This window comes from Orcinus orca, chromosome 9 (genome assembly GCF_937001465.1).
Source record: "Orcinus orca chromosome 9, mOrcOrc1.1, whole genome shotgun sequence".
NCBI lineage: Eukaryota > Metazoa > Chordata > Mammalia > Artiodactyla > Delphinidae > Orcinus > Orcinus orca.
Genome location: NC_064567.1, coordinates 53,157,358 through 53,181,186, shown reverse-complemented (window position 1 = coordinate 53,181,186; position 23,829 = coordinate 53,157,358).

Sequence of the window (23,829 nt, the reverse complement as noted above, 5' to 3'; positions counted from 1 at the left end):
CAAAAAAAACAAAACAAAAAACAGGACCAAACTATATGCTGCCTACTAGACTTCACTTCAGCTTTAAGTACATGTATAGGGTCAAAGTGAAGGAATGGAAACATATTCCATGCAAATGGACACCAAAACAAAGCAAGGTAGCTATATGAGACAAATAGGTTTCAAGCAAAAATGATAACAAGGGATAAAGAAGGTAATTATGTAATGATAAAGGAGTCAATTCATCAAGAAGGTATAACAATTGTAAATATGCACCAAACATCAGAGGCTTAAATATATTAAGCATATACTAACATCTGAAGAGAAAAGTAGTAACCAGTGACGTAGGAGTAAGGGACTCCAGATACCACAAAAATTTTAGCAATGGATAGATAATGCAGGAAAAAAAAAATCAACATGGACATTGGATTTGAACCATACATTAGGTCAAATGAACTTAACCAACAATTTTAGAACATTTCACCCAATAATAACAGCATACACATTCTTCTCAACTGCACATGGAATATTATACAGGATAAATCACAAGATAGGTCAGAAAACTTGTTAGCAAATAAAGAAGATTGAAATCATACTAAGTGTCTTTTCTGACCACAATGGTATGAAACTGGAAATCAATAACAGGAGGAAAGCTGGAAAATTCACAAGTGTGTAAAGATTTAACAACATGCTCCTGAACAACCAATGGGTCAAAGAAAGCCAAAAGGAAATCAAGAAACATCTTGAAACAAATGAAAATGGAAGCACAACCTATCAAAACCTATAGTAAGCTACAAAAGAAATTCTAAGAGAAAAGTTTATTGAGATAAACACTATGTTAATAAACAAGTAAGATCTCAAATAAACAACCTCAGTTTATATCACAAGGAACCAGAACAAGAAGAACAAACCAAGCCCAAACTTGGTAGAAGGAAGAAAATAACAAAGATCAGAAGAGAAATAAAATAGAAACAAGAAAAATAATAGAAAGTACTAAGGAAATTGAGAGCTGGTTTTTGAAAAAAACAAAATTGATAAATCTATAGCTAGATTAAGAAAAAAAGAGAGAAGACTCAAAATCAGAAGTGAAAGAGGAGACATTACAAATGATACTACAGAAATACAATAGATCATGAGAGGCTACTGTGAATATATACACACCAACAAAGTGTAGAAACTAGAAGAAATGGATACATTCCTAGAAGCATATAATCTACTAAGGTTGAGTAATAAAGAAACATAAAACCTGAACAGACCAATTACTAATAAGGAGATTGAATCAGTAATCAAAAATCTCTCAACACAGAAAAGCCTCAGTCCAGATGGTTTCACTGGTAAGTTTAATCAAACATTTAAAGAAAAATTAACACTGATACTTCTCAAAATCATCCAAAAAATGGAAGCAGAGAAAACATTTTCAAACTCATTTTACCAGGTCAGCATTATCCTGATACCAAAACTAGATATGGATACTACAAGAAAAGAAAACCACAGACCAATATCCTTGATGAATAGAGATACAAAAATTCTCAACAAAATATTAACACACCACATTGAACAGGATCATTCACCATGACCAAGTGGGATTTGCCCCTGGGATGCAAGGATGGTTTAACATACACATATCAATAAGTGTAATATACCACATTAAAAGAAGAGAAATAAAAAATCATATGATCCTATCAATAATCCAAAGAAAGCATTTGACAAAACAGAACATTCTTTCGTGATAAAAACACTCAATGAGTTGGTTTTAAAAGGAACATACCTTATCAAAATAAAGGCCATATATAACAAACCCACAACCAACAACATACTTAATGGTGAAATGTTGAAAGCTTTTCCTTTAAGATCAGGAAAAAGACTAGGGTGACCATTCTTACCATTTCTATTCAACACAGCATTGAAAGTCCAGAGCCATCAGACAAAATAAATTAATTAATAAAAAAAAAATGTTTTTAAAGAAATGAAAGTCATCCAAATAGGAAGAGTAAAATTGTCTTTGCAAATGATATAATCTTATACATAGAAAATTCTAAAGTCCCCACAAAAAACTGCTAGAATGATAAATGAATTCAGTAAAGTTACAGAATATAAAATCAACAGACAGATATCAGTTGCATTTCTATATGCTAACAACAAAACATTTAAAAAATAATTCCATTCACTATAAAATCAAAAACAATAAAATACCTAGAAATAAACTTAACCAAGGAAATGAAAGAATGGTGCAATGAAAACCACAAGACTTTAATGAAAGAAATGGAAAAATGGAGAAATGGAAAAATGGACAAAATATTGGAAAGAAAGCCCTTGTTCCTTCATCAAAAGAATTAACATTGTTAAAATGTCCATATTACACAAGCCATCTATAGATTAAATGCAATCCCTATCAAAATTCCAATGGCATTTTTCACAAAAAACAACAACCCTAATATTTGTAAGAAGCTACAAATGACCCCAAATAGCCAAAGCAATCCTGAGAAAGAACATAGAAGATATAACACTTCTTGATTTCAAACTATACTACAAAGATACTGTCGTGAAAACAGTATGGTACTGGCATAAAAATAAAAACATAAATAAATGGAACAGAATTGACAGCCCAGAAATAACCCCCCACATACATAGTCAACTAATATTTGACAAGAGGGCCAAGAACACTCAATGAGGAAAGGATAGTCTCTTCAGTAAATGGTGTTGGGAAAACTGGATAACCACATGCAGAAGAATGAAATCAGACCCTAATCTTACACCACTCACAAAAATAAACTCAACATAGATTGCATAAATTTACAACTTGAAACCACAAGGGAAAACGTAGGGAAAACATTCCTTGACATTGTTCTTGGCAGCAATTACCTGAACATGACACCAAAAGTACAAGCAACAAAGGCAAAAATAAGTAAGTGGGACTATATCAAACTAAAAAGATTCTGCATAGTGAAAGAAGTAATCAACAAAATAAAAAGGCAACCTATGGAATAAGAGAAAATGTTGGCAAATCATGTATCTGTTAAGGGTTTAATATCCGAATAGATAAAGAACTCATAAAACTCAATAGCCAAAAAAAAAAAAAAAAAAAAAAGACCATTTAAAAAATGGGCAGAGAAACTAAATAGGTATTTTTCCAAAGAAGATATTCAAATGACCAATATGAAAAAGTGCTCAACATCACTAATCATCAGGGAAATGCAAATCAAAAACATGAGCTATTGTCATATACCTGTTGGAAGAGCTATCATCAAAAGACAAGAGATAACGTGTTGGCTAAGGTGAGAAGAAAAGGGGATGCTTTTGCACTCATGGTGAGAATGCAAATTGGTATAGTCACTATGGTAAACATATGGAGGTTCCTCAAAAAATTAAAAATAAAACTACCATGTGATCCAGCAATTCTACTTCTGGGTTAATATATTCAAAGGAAATGAAATCAGTATCTCAAAGAGATATATCTGCACTCCAATGTTACTTGAAGCATTATTCACAGTAGCCAAGACATGGAAACAACCTAAATATCTGTCAATGGATGAATGGATGAAGAAGATGTGGTATATACAAAACAATGAAATATTATTTAGCCACGAAAAAGAGGGAAGTCCTGCTGCTTGTGAAAATTTGAATGGACCTTGAGGGTTTTATGTTGTGTGAAATAAGCCAGACAGGGAAAGACAAATATTGCATGGTATTGCTTATATGTTGAATTTTAAAAAAAACCTAGCTCATAGAAACAGAGACTAGAATGATGGTTCTTGAGGGGGAGGGTAGTGGAGCGGGGTTGGGAGATGTCAGTCAAGGGGTATAAACTTACAGGTATAAGATGAAAAACTTCTGGGGATCTGATGTTGAGCATAGTGATTCCAGTTAATAATACTGTATTATGTATTTGAATGTTGCTAAAAAGTGTATCTTAAACGCTCTCATTACAGAAAAGAAATTATAACTGAAAGTGTTAGCTAATCCTATGGTGGTGATCATTCTGCAATATATAAATGTATCAAATCAACACTTTGTACGCCTTAAACTTACAAAATGTGTCAATTATATCTCAATAAAGCTGGAGGGAAGACACAAAAGAAAAGCAAAGGAAAACATAGAGCATAATCTTTTAGTGAGATTTACACTATCAAGTATTAGAAATCTACATTGCCAAAAGAATTTCAAACCTATAGAAAAATTTCAAGAAAAGGCTATGAAATTTTGTATAACTTTCAACTTGGTTCCCCATCTGTTAAGATTTTTTCCTACATTTTCTTTATCTTTGTATATGTATATTGAATATATTTCTCTGAACCATTGGAGAGTAAGTTGCAGATATGACATCTTATCACCCCAATAAGTTATTGTATATTTCCTAATAAAAAGTTCCATAACCACCATGTTATAATCATAATCACTAAATTATCACTGATATACTATCATCTGAATTACAGATGTTGTTAACAAACTAAACAAGCTCCAATAATGTCTAATTAGAGCAAAAGCAAAAGTTATTGTGGTCCAAGATGTGATTCACTTAGTGTCATGCCCTTTAGCCTCCTTTAATGTAGAATATAATTCTTAGGTCTTTATTATTATCATTTTTTGTCTTTCATATCTTTGACAGTTTTAAAGAGATATCCAATTATTTTGTACAATGTCCAATAATTGAATTTGCTTAATATTTCCTTATGATCAGATTCAGGTGATTTATATTTGGCAGAATTATCACAGAAGTGGTGGTGTATCATTTTCAGTTCATCTTGTCAGGAGAAACACATCCTCCTGTCTTAATCCTGTTTATGACAGCTTTAATCCCATGGTTAAGGTGGTGGCAGCCAGGTGTTTCTATTTTTGGTTTTGTAATTTATAAGTATTTCTTAGGGAGATATTTTGAGACTGTATCTTGTTCCTCATCAAACTTTAGTATTAATTTATAATCCTTTTCTCAATTGGTGTGTTGATTGCCAAAATGTGATTTTCTAACTGTACCATTCCTTCTGCATTTATAATTTGTCATCCCATTGTACAAAAGAGGGAAAGGGAATATGAATACATATATACAAACATATTAGCTAGAATTCAATATTTGCTTATATACTTTTTCAGTCTTTGGTCTGAGGATAAATAGTCAAAAACTGTATTCCAAATGTTCCTGTGCTCAAGTTCCACTTCTGGTTAGGATGTAGAATATAGCAAGAGATTCTACATTATTAAATGTAAAACCTGGGTAATCTATGCAATCAAATGCTTTTAAGGCTCATTAGCAAGCTACAAACATAAAATAATAAGTTGAACTGAATTTCATAGAAATAAGACCCCATGAGGAGAGATGGAGTACATAAACTGTGTCTCTATTAAACAGAGCATGAGAAGAAGAGGTAACAGATATAAAGGCGAGCAGAAGAAAAAAAGTAACAATTTAATAAATCTTTAAAGGTTAAGTAGGTGCCTACCCAATAATTGAGAATCACTGGGAGTTCCAGACACAACAGGAATTATCACCTATTTGACAGTTTTCTTGGGAGACCTCAGAAGGAAGATTAGGGACAGGAAAGACACTTGAATTAGTATGCCTTAGTGACACAAACATGCAAACAGTAACTGGGTGCTGTTGGATGATAAGCCAGAGCTTATTCAGTTTCTTGGACCTTTCTCTCATTGGAAGTAAAAAAAAAAATGACTGTTGCTGGTGGAGTGTCAGTGAACTCTTCTTTCCTGTATTCCTCCTCTCTCACTTGGGGATAAACAGAAGCAGAGGATATTTTCCACTGTGGAAAGGTCAGGAAACCTACTTGTGCCTAGGATCCTCTGATGATACAACGCAGAGTTCTGTGATCACTGAAGAAAGAGCAGCAAAGTCTTGTGCCCAGTTCTCTTCATAGGGAAGAAAATGTTAGGAATGCTCAGGAAACCACTCCTGGGGCTTAAGGGCACAATGTATGAAAAATCATGAAGATACTACAAGGTAACTGAGAAAATGCCCCTAGTTCCCACTGTGAATCTTTTCATGAACTAATAGTTTACCTCTGTGGGAGACATAAGAGCATGGAGACCTTCTCTGGGTCAGACATGCTGAGGTTATTGAAAGCTAGGTTGGAGCAGGAACAGTAAGAAAAATATTCCTGTATCCCAAAACTCAGACTAGTCACAGGGTATTTACAGTCCACTTTTTGAGGAATTTAAAGTGTGTTACTCTGAAGGAAACTATAGCAAAACCAAAACCTAAAAACAAACCAGCTGGCGGCTAGATTAACTCAATCCTCTACACTAATGGCTTAGAAAAGAAGGGGTATTTCTGGGTGTAAATATTATTTAACTTAGTCTCCACTTTTAATCACAATGCCTAGAATTTATTCCAAACTTTGAGACATAAAAATGCAAGGAAAAATAAAAAGTAAGGGCTTCCCTGGTGGCGCAGTGGTTGAGAGTCCGCCTGCCAATGCAGGGGACACAGGTTCGTGCCCTGGTGTGGGAAGATCCCACATGCCGCAGAGCGGCTAGGCCCGTGAGCCGTGGCCACTGAGTCTGCACGTCCGGAGCCTGTGCTCCGCAACGGGAGAGGCCACAACAGTGAGAGGCCCATGTACCACAAAAAAAAAAAAAAAAAAAAAAAGGTAAGGCCCATTGTCAAGAGATAAGTCAATTCACAAAACCAGACCCAGAGATTATCCTGATACTTGAAATGTCAGACACTTTAAAATAACTAAGATTAACATATTAAAAGTTACAGTAAAAAGAAAATATGGACAACACACATGAAGAGATGAGGAATTTCATCAGAGAAATGAAAATTATATAAAACTGTAAGAAACTTAAGATTATCAGAGATGAAGTGTTCCACTAGTAGGCTTTTAGCAATAAAATGGACATGTTCCAGGAAGAATCAGTGATCTTTAAGATAGTTTAATATAAATTATCCAAACTGAAAGACACAAAGAAAAACATGATAATCAGTTTAACAGAACATCCAAAACATTGGGCTATTGTCAAACCATCTACCACATGTAGAATTAGTATCTTACAAAGTAATGAGAGTAAGAACAGGACAGAACTATTCTGAGAGATAAGAGCCCAGAGGGAGATTCAAGATGTCAAAGGAGGAGGAGGACGTGGAGTTCATCTATCTCCACGGATGCATCAGGAATACATCTATCGATGCAACAATTCTCACAGAACACTGGCTGAAAACTAGCAGGACACCTTGGACACGGGAAAGGACTATAAAGATCCTGCATAACTGGGTAGGATGGAAACAAAAAAGGGAGGAGGAGGAGAAGAAGAAGGATGGGACCTGAACCCCAGGGCAGGGGAGCTGAAGCAGAGGAGAGATTCCCAGATTCGGGGAAACCCCCTCTCTGATGGGGAAATCGATTGGGACAGAAGGGAAGAGTTGGAGGCTGTTGGAAGAGGGTGTACCAGCAAATCTGTGGCATGTGGGACAGAGTGAGAAATACATAGATGGTCCGTACCACGGCCCTACATGCCCCGGACTGGGACATGTGTTCACAGGTTTGCAAGGGGGCTGGGAGCTGGAGTGTGGGGATTGGAGAACAGGCCCGAAGCAAGAACTGCTGTTGGCTGTGGGGAGATAGACTGAGGGGGCGGGAGGGAGGAAATCTGCAGCAGGGAATGGAGGAAGACCAGACTGCCACGGAAGCAGGGCACTACTGCTGAGTCACATGCAGTGGGAAGAGCCACTATTGTAACCTCTCTCCCCACATGCTGGCGCCGGCTGCTGAGCAATAAAAAAAAAAAAAAACCCTTAGAGCTGGCCCTCACGTGCCAGCTGCAGGGCAATTAAAAAAAAAAAAAAAGCCCTCTCAGGGGTGGCCCTCACATGCCTGCTGCCAGGCACCAGAAAAGGCCCGCACTAGGGCCATATCTCTTGTGCCCATGGCCGCTGGCCTCCCTGTGCATTTGCCATTGCTGGGGCTCCCATGATCCAAGCAGTCATACCACCTCTGCCCCATGTTCTCACTGGGGCAGAACCAAGAGCTCCAAGGCAGCCTCAGGACCAGACTCCTGTGGGTGAACCACACACAGAGGTGGGGATAAAACCAAAGCTGAACCCCAGGGACTGGGCGACTAAGGAAGAAGATCCAAAATCTTTCCATCAGCTGTACAAGCTGCAGATTAAACCCCAATCAGCTAGGCAGACCCCACAACTATGGAATATCTGAGTAGACACTGAGTATTCCAACAAATGAAAACAGTCTAGCTCTGGCAGCTGTGGACTTTGGGGTCAAGCACATGCAGGAATTGGGCCAGGTCAGAGTCTGAGTGGTCCTCACAGGGCCCACATCAGGTCCAGAGACCAGCCCAGAGGCAGAGGAGACCCTCTTGGGGAGGTGGAGGTGGGCTGTGGCTCACAGTGTGTGCAAGGACACTTACAGCAGAGACCCCAGGAAAACATAATTATTACTATTAATTTTATTATGTTTTGATTCATTCTGCTGTTGGTTCTGGCTTTTTGTTTTGTTCCAGTTTTCTTTCTTTTACAAAAATTTGTTTGTTGTTTTGTTATTTTAGTTAGTCTTTTGGGATCTCCGTGTTTTATAACATATTTTTTTATATTTCCATTTCTACTTTGCTTTTCTGTTGTCCTGTTTTTTCCCTTTTTATTTTATTATTTTTGAAATCATTTTTATCAGTTTGTTCTGTTTCCTTGCTTTATTCTTCAGCTGGCACACTGCTTTAGCTTTGTTTTTAGGTTATGTGTTTTTGTTAGTTTTAATCCTAATTGTTTGATTTCATTTTTGAGTTCTTCTGTTTGTTCTCCTGTTTTTTGTTTTATTTGGTTCTGTTTTTGTTTCTTTTACATGCATGTGTTTTCCTTTGTTTCTGTTTGTTTATGCTTTTACCATTTCTCTGGGATTTTGTCTTTTTTTTTCTTTAGTATATTTTCTTTTTTTATATATATATTTCTATTTCTACATTGCTTTTCTGTTCTTCTGTCTTCTTTCCCATTACTCATATATATATATTTCTTATCATTTTTGTCAGTTTGTTTCTTTGCTTCATTCTTCAGTTGGCACTCTGATTTGGTTTTGTTTTTTGGTTTGGTGTTTTTGTCATTTTTTGTTTTATTTGTTTGATTTCGTTCTTGGGTTCTTTTGTTTGTCTGGTTGTTCTCTTGCTTTTTGATTTATCTGGTTCTGTTTTTGTTTCTTTTGTGTGTGTGTGCACGTGTTCCCTTGTTTCTGTTTTTGTTTGTTTGACTTTACTTTTAACCATTTGTCTGGGGTTTTGTTAGTTTTTTTTTTTTTTTAATCCCCTTTATTGGCAGGATGAGTGACTTGTGGGGTTTTGGTTCCTCAACTGAAGTTGGGCCTGAGGCTCTGGGGTGGGAGCACTGAGTCCAGGATGCTAGGCCACTAGAGAATTCCTGGCCCTGGGAAGATAAATCACTGAGAGCTCTCCTGGAGGCCTCTATCTAAATCCAAGACCTGGCTCCACCCAACTGCCAGCAGCTCCCAGTGCTGGACACCTCACACCAAACAAGAAACAAGACAGGAACACAAAACCACCCATCAGCACACAGACTACCTAAAGTCTTACTAAGCTCACAGACACCCCAAAACACACTACCTGACAGGGCCCTGCCCAACAGAGGGAAAAGTCTCAGCTCCGCCCACCAGAGCACAGGCACTAGTCTCTCCAATCAAGAAGCCTACACAAGCCACTGGACCATCCTTATAACCGGGAGCAGAGAACAGGAGCAAGAGGAACTATGACCCTGCAACCTGGGTAAAGGAGACCTCAAATACTGTAAATTAGACAAAATGAGAAGACAGAGGAATAGCTTGTAGGCAAAGGAGAAAAATAAAAACCCATAAGACCAAATAAATGAAGAGGAAATAGGCAAACTACCCAAAAAAGAATTCAGAGTAATGATAGTAAAGATGATCCAAATATCAGAAATAGAATGGAGAAAATACAAGAAACATTTAACAAGGACCTAGAAGAACCAAAGAGCAAACAAACAGTAATGAACAACACAATAACTGAAATTAAAAATACTCTAGAAGTAATCAATAGCAAAATACCTGAGGCAGAAGAACGGATAAGTGAGCAGGAAGATAGAATGGTAGAATTCACTGCTGCAGAGCAGAATAAAGAAAAAAGAATGAAAAGAATGGAGAACAGTTTCAGAGACCTCTGGAACAACATTAAGCACAACAACATTCTAATTACAGGCATTTCAGAAGAAGAAAAAAGAAAGGGTCTGAGAAAATATTTGAAGAGATTATAGTCAAAAACTTCCCCAACATGGGAAAGCAAATAGTCAATCAAGTCCAGGTGCAGAGAGTCCCATATAGGATAAGCCCAAGGAGAAACATGCTGAGACACATAAAAATCAAAGTGACAAAAATCAAACAAAAAGAAAAAACATTAAAAGCAGCAAGGGAAAAGCAACAAATAATATACAAGGGAATCCCCATAAGGTTAACAGATGATCTTTCAGCAGAAACTCTACAGAGACATAGCTTCCATAATAAAAGCTAAGTGAAGTAAGTCAGAGAAAGACATATATCATATGATATCACTTATATGTTTAATCTAAAAAAAATGATATAAATGAACTTATTTACAAGATACAAATAGATAGAAAACAAATTTATGGTTACCAAAAGGGAAAGGAGGAGAGAGGGATAAATTAGGGGTTTGGGATTAACAGATACATACTATTATATACAAAATAGATAAACAACAGGGTCCTACTATATAGCACAGGGAACTATATTCAATATCTTATAATAACCTATAGTGGAAAAGTCTGAAACATATATATACGTATGTGAATCAGTCTGCTCTACACCTGAAACTAACACAACCTTGTAAATCAACTATACTTCAATAAAAAATAAATATAAGGAAAAGAAAGAAAACTTAAAGAAAGGTCATCAGGTAGGAGCAAGATGATATCAGATAGAAATCTGAATCCACACAAAATACAAGAGTGAGAGAAATGGAAAATGGGTATATTTAGAATGCAATGCTGCTTGTTATTAAATAGTATAAAAGATAATTGTTTAAAATAAGATAGTAATATATTACAGGGTTTGCAGCATACAGAGAAACAAAATGCATGACAGCAATAACACCAAGATTAAGTGGGAAGATATAAAAACATGGTGTTGTCAGGTTCTTATATCGTATGTGAGTTGTAATTATATTATTTGAAGTTGAACTGTGATAAACTAAAAGTGAATTTTAGAAAATCTATAGCAATTAGTACAAATAAAACAAAAGCCAATAACGAGATAAAATAGATTAGGAGAAAAAATCAAAATAAAGACAAAGAAGAAGAAAAGGGTTAGACTAGCAAATGGCAAGATAAATTTTAATTTAACCATGTAAAATTTTTTTATTAAATGTAAACGAGCTAAACACTCTAATTCAAAACAGAATTATTACACTCAATAAAATGCAATATCTAAATAGATGCTGTCTATAAGAAACTAACTTTAAATAGAAAAGAAAAACAGATTAAATGTAAACTGATGGGAAAATATGCAGCATGCAAACACTAATCAAAAGCAAGCTGGAGTGGCTATGTTAACATCAGATAATGTAAGCCTCAGAATAAGAAATATGGGAACCAAGAATGAGAGGGACATTACACAATGACAAAGAAAAACCGATTTATGAAGGGAAAAATAAATATCCTAGATTTATCTGCACCTAAAAAGAGGAGCTCAACCTATGAAGCAAAAACTAGTATAACTAAAAGTAGAAATAGATACAGCCACAGTTATAATTGAAGAATTTAACACTTCTCTCTCAATAATTGATATAACAAGTAGGTAGAAATCTCTAAGGATACTGAAGTTATATGATAGATCATATTCTGAGACATAAAATGCATTTAAATTATGTGATTAGACATAATACAGCATATGTTCTCTATGACAGAATTAAACTAGAAATTAGTAAGATAGGAATCTGGAAAATACCCAAATATGTGCAAATTAAACAATACATTTTTAAATAACCCATGGGACAAAGACAAAATGACAAGAGAAAATAGAAAATAGTTTGAAGTAAGCAAAAATGAAACACACATATCAAATTTTTGTGATTAAGGTAAAGGAGTCCTTAGAAATAAATTAATAGAACTAATTACTTAAATTAGAAATAAAGGGCTCAAATCACTTGAACTTTTATTTGAAGAAACTCCCATGTGAGGAAACTTGAGAAAGGAAACCAAATTAAATTCTAAATAAGCAGAATAAAGGAAATGGTAATAATAAGAGCTGAAATTAGTGATTTATAAAACATCTAAGGAGCAGAAAAAATCCATGAAATTAAAAATTGGTTCTTTGAAAAGATCAGGAAGATTGCAAACATTAGTCCATAGTAACCAAAATAAATGTTATTTTGGAGGAGAAAAAACAATTGACAGTACCAGGCAGAAAGGCATATCACTTCAGATTCTACAGACATAGAAAAGGAAATAAGGAAATACCAGGAATGACTTTTTCCAAGAAATCTGACAACTTATAATGGACCAATTTCCTGAAAAACACAAAATACCAAAATTCATTCAAGAAAAAAAATACATGACCAAAATTTCCCTTTATCTATTCAAAAGTTGAAGTCACAGTTAAAAACCTTCCCACAAAGAAAACTCCAGGTGCAGGTGGCTTTATTTATGAATGCTACCAAACAAATAAATAATACCTATTATATACTAATGTTCAAGATGATAAAAGAGGGAAAACGTGTACCAACTCATTTTATGAGGCCAGCATTAACCTTGATATCAAAACCAGACAAAACCACTCTCAGAAAGCTAGAGACCAATATCCTTTATGAAAAGTCCCTGAAAAATGTTTAGCAAATGAAATGCAGTAATAGAGTGTTTTTTTAAAAACATAGCCAAGTCATGTGTTAGTAAGCACAATTAAAAGAATAAAGGATACGGAGCCAAACTGGATTCAATTCAATTCAAATTTCCTAGTCATGTGACCTTGGGCAAGACAAGGAATCTCTCTAAGCCTTAGTTTCTCCAACTGTATGGTAATAATGCACCTTTAGAGGATTACTGTGAGGACTAAATAAATAAAATATAGTGTATCTAACATAATTTCCGAACATGGTAGGTACATTTTTTCAAATCTACAGTTAAATTATAAGTATACTGAGATCTAGACTTTAAAAAATTCCCTATGGGGCTTAGCACAATACCTTCTACAAGTAACTGACTCGTGAAAAATTGGTTAATTGAAATAGAATTTTAAAAACTGTGTTCTACTGATCTTTTAGTTGGTTTTTAATTTGTGTAGAAAATGATAATTTTTAACCTATTGAAAAAACAGGTCAGGTTCCTGAGCATAAGAAACAGAAGAAAATGGGAAAAAGAAATGATCAATTTAGGGACATAGATGAATTATTAAAATTATTTTTTTAGAAGTAGTTGAGGGGAAGAAAGAATACAGAATTATATTTGAGTACTGGTCCCTTAGCATACCCGGATAGCATTTATTATGGAATATTATAAAGAAAAACACCAGCCTGATTATTGAGAAAGCATTCATTCTGACTAAAACAAAACAAAACAACCCCCCCCCCACGCAAAACTGGAAGTAGTAAGTATTGGAGAAGTATAAAGAACTTTGACTATATTTTCTGCCTGAATTATGTTTGAAGAGCTTGCCTTTATTTTGAGCCAATGGAAGAGAGAGCCACTTCATCCATAGGGCTGGTGTTCAACATTTAGAATTTGTTAGAATTGCTATCACAGCAAAAACCAGCCATTTTGTATGTTGCCATAAAAAGACTAACACTTAATTCTCACAACTGCTCTATGAAATTATTATCATCAAAAAATGATTAGACTCAGAGAAATTTAGAAAACATGCCAAGCTCATCTAATTAACAATTCTGGAGTCAAGACTCAAATTCAAGTTTCCACATATTGGGGCTTTTTGTTGATGTTGATGTTGTTACCATGTAGCTATCTATGATGTTTAATTTAGTCTAAAATTTTACAAATTATCTTTGTCCTCACAAGACCCTATTATGTATAGTTAGCTTTTATCATTTTATAGTTGACAAAACTGAGGTCAAGAGAATTTACACTTCTCCTAAGCAACACTCGGTTGGAGAAGTAGAGTTCAAATCTCAGCTTCGATCTCTCTGGCTTCAGTCTGAATAATGACAAAATTGAAGTCTAGGATCTCCCTGTTCCCAAATGCCTTTTGTTTGTGAATCTCTATAATTTCAAATGTTGTCTTTTATTCTGTTCCTGCCTGGCTTTCTCCCCACCCTCCCTTTAGCTGCCTAGGAGAAAGCAGTTGTGATAACTATGAAATGATTGTGCAAATTCACTGCAACGCAGAATGAGGATTTCAGAGAGAAGGAATGGAAATGACCAAGTCGCAATATCTCATCATCTCTACTGAAGACAATGCTTCTGAGCTACTCTGTAAAATCCAGTTCTCAATGATGGATGGGATATGTGGTATTATAAAAATGTGCTAAAATAATCATTAAGAAGAAATAATTATCAGGAATCACACACACAAACAGGTAATAATATCGGTAGTGTTTAGTCTTGAAGACAAGGATTGTGAATCTCTGCTTGATGGGACATTAAAAGAAATGAATGATGTCAAAATTCTATATCATATGGATATAAACATAATAAATTCCATTTAACTTAGATGTTTTATTATTTATTATGAAACCTTTGAAAAATGTTGTATTACAGTTTTAACTATTAAATAACAGTAGTACTTGAATTTTGACTCTGTACTTTTCCGGTAAGACTTTATATTAAAATGTTCCTATCTGAAACTTTAATAGCTTGTTAATCCAAGAGAAGAATAATTCATTGGAGGCTGCAGAAACAGCTACTGCCTTTTCAAAGCCCCAAATCCTTTAAACCTCTTTTCTTCTTCATTTTCGAAACATGAATAGCAAGACAAATCTGGCAGCCAGTTTCTGCAGGCTATTTTTTCTCTCAAAATTTTAGGTAACGCATTTCTTATAACAGTCTTTACAATAAGCAAACATATGTAGAAAAGTCAGGTGTTAAATGAAGCCATGCAAATTAGCCATCTGGATTGAAAAACGTTGTCTTGCCTAATATTGAGCTCAACATATTTATAGGTTTATAAAGAATTTTTAGCCTTTGGAATATTCCAGTATATGTGACCAATCCTTATGATTCTTCAAATGGAAATTAAGCATGAGAGTTGGGAATAGTTGACAAAGCCTTCATATTTCCATCCAAATCTCAAGGCAGTTATTTTGGAAAGAAAGACTAAAATAATAGTACCTAAAATATATATTTGATAAAATATTTGATTGTTACCCAATGCTTTTTAAAATTTTTCCAGAAATGCCTAGAGCCCACCATTGTGATTCCATTTTGGTTGTGTGAACATATGTGTTTAAGATCTCTGCTGATGGCATCTGTGAGAAAGGCTGACATGACAGAAACAAATGAACATTGCCACTGATGGGCAGGGAGCTTACACAAATCAGACAACAAAGAGATCCTACCATTTAAGGAGGAACCATAGCATGCTTTCTCCCATGGTTTGCTGGAGACTTGTCTATCCACTTGTCTGAGGATGTCACTCCAAATGTTAAGAAAGGGAAGGGAAGGGATAAGGGGAAGGCAAACAAAACAAATTGATGCCCCATCATTCATTGGTTCACAGATAATATCTGAAATGTTTATTCTGATATTTATGACCTTGCATGTTCTAACTCTATTTACCTTTCCAATTTGTGTTGCAACAATTAATTCTTACTCATTTATCTTTTGTTCCAGTCAAATGGAACTCATCACTGTTCCCCACACATGGCATATGCTTTCCTCCCTAGGTGCCTCTGCTCATGAGCTTACCTTGTTCATATCTATTTCCTCTCCCTAGCAACCAATTCATTGACGTGTGATTTACAAGCCAGAAGATGAACTCATTTTAAATGTTTTAGTGAATTTTGACAAATTATCACTACATTCAAAATATAGAACATGTCCACATGATTTTACTCATGATCCTTACAATAAAATTCGCTCTCACCTCCACACCCCTTCACATACACCCTGAAACGAAGGCAAGGACTGATCTGCTTTTTTTTTTTTTCTTCAGTACGCGGGCCTCTCACTGTTGTGGCCTCTCCCATTGCAGAGCACAGGCTCCGGACACACAGGCTCAGCGGCCATGGCTCACGGGCCCAGCCGCTCTGTGGCATGTGGGATCTTCCCGGACCGGGGCACGAACCCGTGTCCCCTGCATCGGCAGGCGGACTCTCAGCCACTGCGCCACCAGGGAAGCCCTGATCGGCTTTCTAACACTAGTTTTGCCTTTTCTAGAACTCCATATAAATGCATTCATATAGTACTTACTTTTTTATATCTAGTTTCTATTGCTCAGCATAATTTTTTTTGAGATTCATCTGTGTGGTGGCACAGATCAGTGCTTCATTCTTATTTATTGCCAGGTAATAACCTATTGTATAAATATTACCAAATTTTGTTTATCCATCTGCTATTGGACATTTGGTTGTTTCCAGTTTTTGAATATTATGAATAAAACTTATGAATATACATGTGTAAGTTTCTGTGTGCATATATGCCTATTTCTCTTTGGTTAATGCCTAGGAGGATTGATGAGTAACAAGATAAGTATTTAAGTTTTTAAGAAATTGCAAAAAATATTTCCCCAACTGGTTGTATCACTTAAACTCCTATCAGAAATGTTTAAGGTTCTCAATTACTACACATATTCATCAACACTTGATATAGTCAGTCTTTCTTATTTTAACCATTCTGATGGATGCCTAATGGGTATGTCACTGTAGATTTTATGTGCATCTTCCTGATGACTAATAATGCTGAGCATTTTTTCATGTGTTTTTTTAAGCAATTAACATGTCATTTAGTGAAGTTTCTGTTCAAGTCATTCATAAATTTTTACTTAACTGTTTTATTTTGACTTTGTTACTTTCTGTGGATTCCTTAGAATTATATTATAAATGAATAAAGATAATTTTTCTGCTGCTTTTCTACCTACACACTGCATTTTTTTTCTTGTATTATTGCACTGGCTAGGGCCTCCAATACAATTTTGAATAGTAATGTTGAGAGTGGATACACTTGGCTTTTCCTATATCCTGCGTGAAAATATTTAGTCTTTCAACATTAAGTACGATGTTAGCTAGTTTGCCACAAGTTACTGTGTTGTGTTTGTTGTTTATCATCAGTGGGAGTTACATTTTGACAAAGTATTTTCTGACTCTGTTGTGATAATTTAATAGTTTTGCTTTTTTGTCTATAAATATTGTGAATTACAATAATTACTTATAATGTTAAACTAACCTTGAATTCCTGGAATTGTACATTTGCCAAAAAATCTTTGAACTGTATACTTGGTCATAAGTTACTCTTTTTACATATTACTGGATTCAGTTAGCTAAAATTTTCCTAAGGAATTTTGTTCTATGTTCCTAAAGGACATTGATCTGTACTTTAGAATTTTTTATAGCTTTATTGAGGTATAATTAACACATAAAGTTGTAAGATATTTAAAGTGTACAACATAATTTGATATGTGTATACATTGTGAAAGAATTCCCCCCACTAAGTTAGTTAACATATCCATCACCTCACATATTTCCTCTTCTAGTTTTTATAAGAGTATGCATAAAATTGATATTTCTTCTTTGATAGAATTAAGCATTGGAGCCGCATGGGTCTGGACTTTTCTTTGTGGAAGGTGTTAAGCTACAATTTTAATTAACATAACAGATACAAATGATTCAGGGTATTTATTTATTTAGTGTTTTGCTAGTTTGGAATTTTTCCATTCCATTTATGTTGAATTATCGACAATAATTTGTAATAGTCTCCTATTATGCCTTTAACATAGGACCTTTTTTCTGAGCTCTCTGTCTAGGGTATTATAAATTTTTCTTATCTTTCAAAAAATAAGATTTTAGGTACATTTATTTTCCTCTATTTTTCTCCTTTTACTTAACTAATATGTTCATTAAAAAAATTTTATCCCCTTCCTTCTGCTTACTTTGACTTTACTTGGCTCTTCTTTATTATTTTTGAGGTGCTGGTTTAGATTATTTCAGAATCTCTTTTCCATGTAATGCTATAGGGACTAACTAAAATGCATTCTTCAAATGTGAATATGTGGATTTTTTTAACCTTCATTTAATTCAATATGCCTTCTAATTTTTCTTGTAGTTTCTCCTTCAACCCATTGGTTATATGAAACAGTGAGACCAAAACAAATGTTATTTGGAACTCTGAGTAATAAATGAGATGAAAATCAAGAAAGATGGTTTTGAATTTGCCTATTAATAGAGAAAACAATGCTTTTTTAGGAAACTGTATTAAACACTCCTGACTAAAGTTACTATTTTTATTCAACATAAATTTTACATATATTTGCAGAATTTTCACGTGATATTGGGACAAGATAAATAAGAGAGGATTCCTCCTCTCAGAGTGGTTTTAGTCCAGTGGGGAGAGAAAAGGCAAAATATTCATACAGGACAATGCTGTACAATAGAAATATTTGTAATTTTAAGTTTTCTAGTAGCTACAATAATACAGTAAATAAAAGTAAAATTAAGTTTAGATACATAAGGTTAAATATTATTGAAATGTCATTTTAACATGCAATCAATATAAAATTATGAGTGAGACATTTTGCTTTTTTAGCACTAAGTCTCCCAATATTCAGGGTGTTTTTGATATTTACAGCATATCATAGTTCAGACTAGTCACACTTCAAGGGCTCAATAACTGCAAGTGGCTGCTGGCTACTATATTGAACATCCCAGTAGTATTGAAATATACAGAAAGTGCTAATTTAGTCCTCACAGGAATGCATCTCCATTATATTGGACACATTGCATCTTAAAAAGATTAAGTAACTGGTCCATGATCTTTCAGCAAATAAGTAAAAGAGATGTGATTTGAATCAAAATTTTTCTTACTTCAAGTTCTGTGTTATTTTCATGACCCTTAATACAGCTACAGTTTCTTGTTTTCTGGCCTCCTTCTAGCTGCTGACTTCTCTATATCATTATTTACAATCATGTAATCAACATTGACGTGCTCTAGAGCTACCGAACAGAGAGTTGTAGCAAAGTGCAATTCTCAATGATGTGAATAAAGATTAAGGACAGGAATGTAACGATGCTTCTCTTGACATAGCTGGGAATCAAGTTTCTATCCTTTGTATTTTCTTTACTTCCTAAAAGAAGTATACAAGTACATTGCAAAGGTATGGTAATGTGTTCTGACTGTCCTAGTCCTGAATCTATTTCCCTGCTTAGGGTTTTTAAGAATAGGTGAGAGGGACTTCCCTGGTGGCACAGTGGCTAAGAATCTGCCTGCCAATGCAGGGGACACGGGTTCGAGCCCTGGCCTGGGAGGACCCCACATGCCACAGAACAACTAAACCTGTGCGCCACAGCTATTGAGCCTGAGCTCTGGAGCCCGTGAGCCCCAGCTACTGAGCCCACGTGCCACAACTACTGAAACCCGCATGCCTAGAGCCCATGCTCCGCAACAAGAGAAGCCATCGCACTGAGAAACCCGTGCACCACAATGAAGAGTAGCCCCCGCTCGCCACAACTAGAGAAAGTCCATGCGCAGCAACGAAGACCCAACACAGCCGTAAATAAGTAAATAAATAAATAAAACTGCATAACATAACAGGATAAAAAAAGAATAGTTGGGAGAATTCTACTTAGACAAGAAGAATAATAAAATAGACTGTGTTTGGATAAAGTTATTAAAATGGGCTTGCCTATAAACCATTAGATAAAAAGTTCTTTCCTTATTGACCAAGAAACTCAGAATAGTTGACAGGTTTAAGGGTCTTGCATCTAAGCAAAGTTACCTACACATGTCCCTAGTATGGTCTAGACTTATTTTTAAGCCACTAGATCAATGTCATTTTGGGGATTAACTTTTTTCGTGAACAAAGAAATCTTAACATAGTGTGGGTGTGACATCTGTAAAACCCATGCTAAAAATGAAATGAGTTAAGGAACAAATTTAGATTCACTAATCCATTCAGTCACCAATACATATATATATATTTATTAAGCATAAGTGACTTGGGTGCTGGAGTTGCTTACTGAAATCACAGGAGTTCTGCTCTCTAACTCTGTCTCTAACTACAAGTCTAATTAAATGTCTTAATTTCTCAGGGCTGTCTTCCGTTACCATAGTCTGAAACTATGAGCCTATGGCTCATGCTCCATTGAGCACATTAGGAACAGACAAGTGATGTTTCCACAGCAGTCCAATTAGATGTATGGATACGCACAAGCATTAGATTCCTCACAAAAATCCCATAGGGAGCTTTGTTTGAGATTTGTTTACCAGCTCTTAGGTCTTCCCATACTCCTACTATATCTGATTCTGGGCACTATTTTTAATTCAAAAAATTTATTGAAAGATATTTTAAAACAGCTAAATAGAGTGATATGTTATATTTTTGGAGGGAGAGAGTCAATGTAGTTCTACATATTTATATATATAGTTTTACAGAGAGTTTTATGCAGAGAATTTTAGATATCTAGATATCTATAGTTTTATGTGTATATATAGAACATATACATATGTGTGTGTATATATATATGTATATAAATATATATACATATATATTTTTAAATTTCATTGACCTATAGTTTGGGTGGAATTCCAATTCCAATTAAAATTCCAAATGTTTTGTGCTGGCATTCTTTTATAAATAAACAGTTCTTAGAACAGTTTTTTTTTAAAAAAAGGATTCTGTTCATAGAATAAATTTGTCCTGAACTGTCCAGTTTTGTGAGATTTGACTGTTCAGTTTTACCTCCAGGTCAGATCAAAAATTCTGGAGGAAAAAAGCTATATGAAAAGGGTTGAGTATCCCTGCTTCCTTAGATCCTGGGGAGGGCAACTGACATGAAACAGCACTTGATACATTACAGTTAATTTAACTCACCTCTCTGTACTAAGGCAACCCAAGTTTGCTAAGAAAACCAATTTGGGTGTTAGAAAGGGTAGGTTTAATAATTAGGCACTTATACCTTATTTTGATAATTAGAGAACTTTGCTAACCTGATAAGACTGAACTTCAGCATGTAAAATACTTTATCAAGAATGGTTCAAGATCAAGCAGCACATGTTGAAAATTGTGTCTTAAGTAAAATACTGACACATGATGCAGGCAAAGGATAGGCATAATTTTGCTAATATGAAAGCAGCACTTGACTAGGTTCAGAGTGCTGCTGTTCAAGACAATGAAATAGTTACCCATGCTTGGGCAAATGTGGGTGAAATGGGGTGTGAAATGTGCTCTGCTAAAAGTCATAACTAAGAAAAATGATAAAGATGTGAATGTTGAAACGGAACAATAAGGAAGGCAAAGCTTATCAGAGCTGCTGATTATAGACACAGGTTGTGAAGCTGCAAAACAGCATTTACAGGTAGCAATCTCACATGGCGGTATCCGTTCAGATATAACCAGAATCAGGCACATTTTTATTTCTATTGCAAAGATCGTCTCTCTGCTAGTGCAAAAGTATGCTGGGAGATGACTGAATTTGCCAATAGTGAAGTGCCTGTTCTTTGGGGGTGGGGAAGGAGCAGAGAGGGCTTCTATGGGGGAGTGATGGTGGTAACCCCAGTGACCTCTTGAACAGAGAATATGGTGGCCAAGTATTGACTTTGTTTGCCATGGAGCTGAACCAAGGAAGAGAAACAACCTTAGTTAAAACTATCCTTAATAATCATAACTCCCAGTTATATTTCCTTCCTACCTGCCTCACTATCTCCAAACCAAAACAAACCTTATTAAATACTTCCTCTGTATTACACATCATTCTTGAATCTGAAGCTTCAACACTAGACAAAATAGATAGTATTTTCTCCGTCTTACAGAGCTTATATTTAAATGAGGGGACACAGACACTAAAAAATAGATAAAATACATACATATGTGAGTAACAAGAAGTAAAACTTTAAGAGAGGCAAGGGAAAGAGACTGATGGAGGGAGAGTTACCTTAGAAAAGGTCATCAGGGCAGGAGACTCCAGTAGGGTGACATCTGACACCTGAATGAAGTGAGGAGTGAGACATGATGTCTGGGGGAAGAGAGCACCAGGCAGAGAGAACATGTATGTTTGGCTTTGGTCCCACTATTGTCTACGTCAGGAATGCTTTCGTAACTTCTCTGCCTACCAATACCTTACTTATCTTTCAAAGCTGAGATAGACTAGTCTTCCCTCATTGGTAGCTTTTTCGATTTCAACCAATTGGTAGGAGTTGTTGTCATGTGCCAGGCTAATTCAGCCTTTTATTTATATTCTAGAATAGCACCTGTTTAATCACCAAATGGTAAAGTATGTACTAGAGACTGGAAACAGGAAGAATAGGAGTACCTGCCCTCCAGGAGCCAGTGAAATTACACCGCCCTCAAGGAGTTTACACGGAATTTTAATTTTCTGTGTTCCTGTCCTCCTCCCTTACAAAGCTATAAGCAACTTGAGCAGAGAGATCAGGTCTTATTCATGTTAATATTACCATATCATTATAGCAGGCCACATCTTGCAAAGTAGTTTGTAGTCTAAAAATATTAAGTGATATTAATAGAGAGTAACACCAATATTCATACTGGACTTGAGGACATGGGGAGGGGGAAGGGTAAGCTGCGACGAAGTGAGAGAGTGGCATGGACACATATACACTACCAAACGTAAAATAGATAGCTAGTGGAAAGCAGCCGCATAGCACAAGGAGATCTGCTTGGTGCTTTGTGACCACCTAGATGGGTGGAATAGGGAGGGAGGGAGGAAGATGCAGGAGGGAGGGGATATGGGGGTATATGTATACATATAGCTGATTCACTTTGTTATAAAGCAGAAACTAACACACCATTGTAAAGCAATTATACTCCAGTAAAGATGTTAAAAAAAAAAAAAGTTGCATGTCACAGTATAGTTTTAGCTAAGACGCTACTTGGAATGTGTTTCTTTCGCTTATGAAAGTAAAGTTCTCCCTTTACAGTGAAGAAGCAAAACGAGACCGAGGAGACGATGCTGGTGAGGCAGAGATCCTGCTTAAAGGAGGGAAGAGATATGGGAACATATGTATATGTATAACTGATTCACTTTGTTATAAAGCAGAAACTAACACACCATTGTAAAGCAATTATACCCCAATAAAGATGTTTAAAAAAAAAAAAAAGACAGCACATAAGGCTTAGCATACGGGAAGCATTGTGAGGGGAATGAGGGGATAAGAGCTGCTGCAGATATCAGTTGAAAAACTCAGTTCTTAAAGTCAGTTTTGAACAACTGCGAAAGAGGAGACCAAGAATATAAATATAATTACAGAAGGAGCTAAATCTAGTACAGACAACTGTGAAACAAGCTTTAAAGAAAAAGATGAGCAGCAAGGCTGCTAATTCTGCCTCTGCAGGATGCGTTCACTGTGTAACACTAGGGCGGACCCTTAACAATACAACACGATGTGAAGGAGACATTCTGGAGTTGCGCAACGTAGCAGGTACTACCCGCCTACCCCAGCACAGTCCAAAGCCTCAGAAACTAGGGCAGAACATGACTTCTTCCTTTGTCACCCAGGCTAAAGATACTCCCCCTTTCGTCAGAACACTCTGTAACTGGATATTAGAATTCTATTCTTTATTCAAGTTGATATATTTTAAAACACAATATAATGCCATTTGCAGCAACACGGATGGACCTAGAGATTGTCATACTGCGTGAAGTAAGTCAGACAGAGGAGAACAAATAGCATATATCACTTATATGTGGAATCTAAAAAAATGGTACAAATGAACTTATTTACAAAACAGAAATAGAGTCAGATGT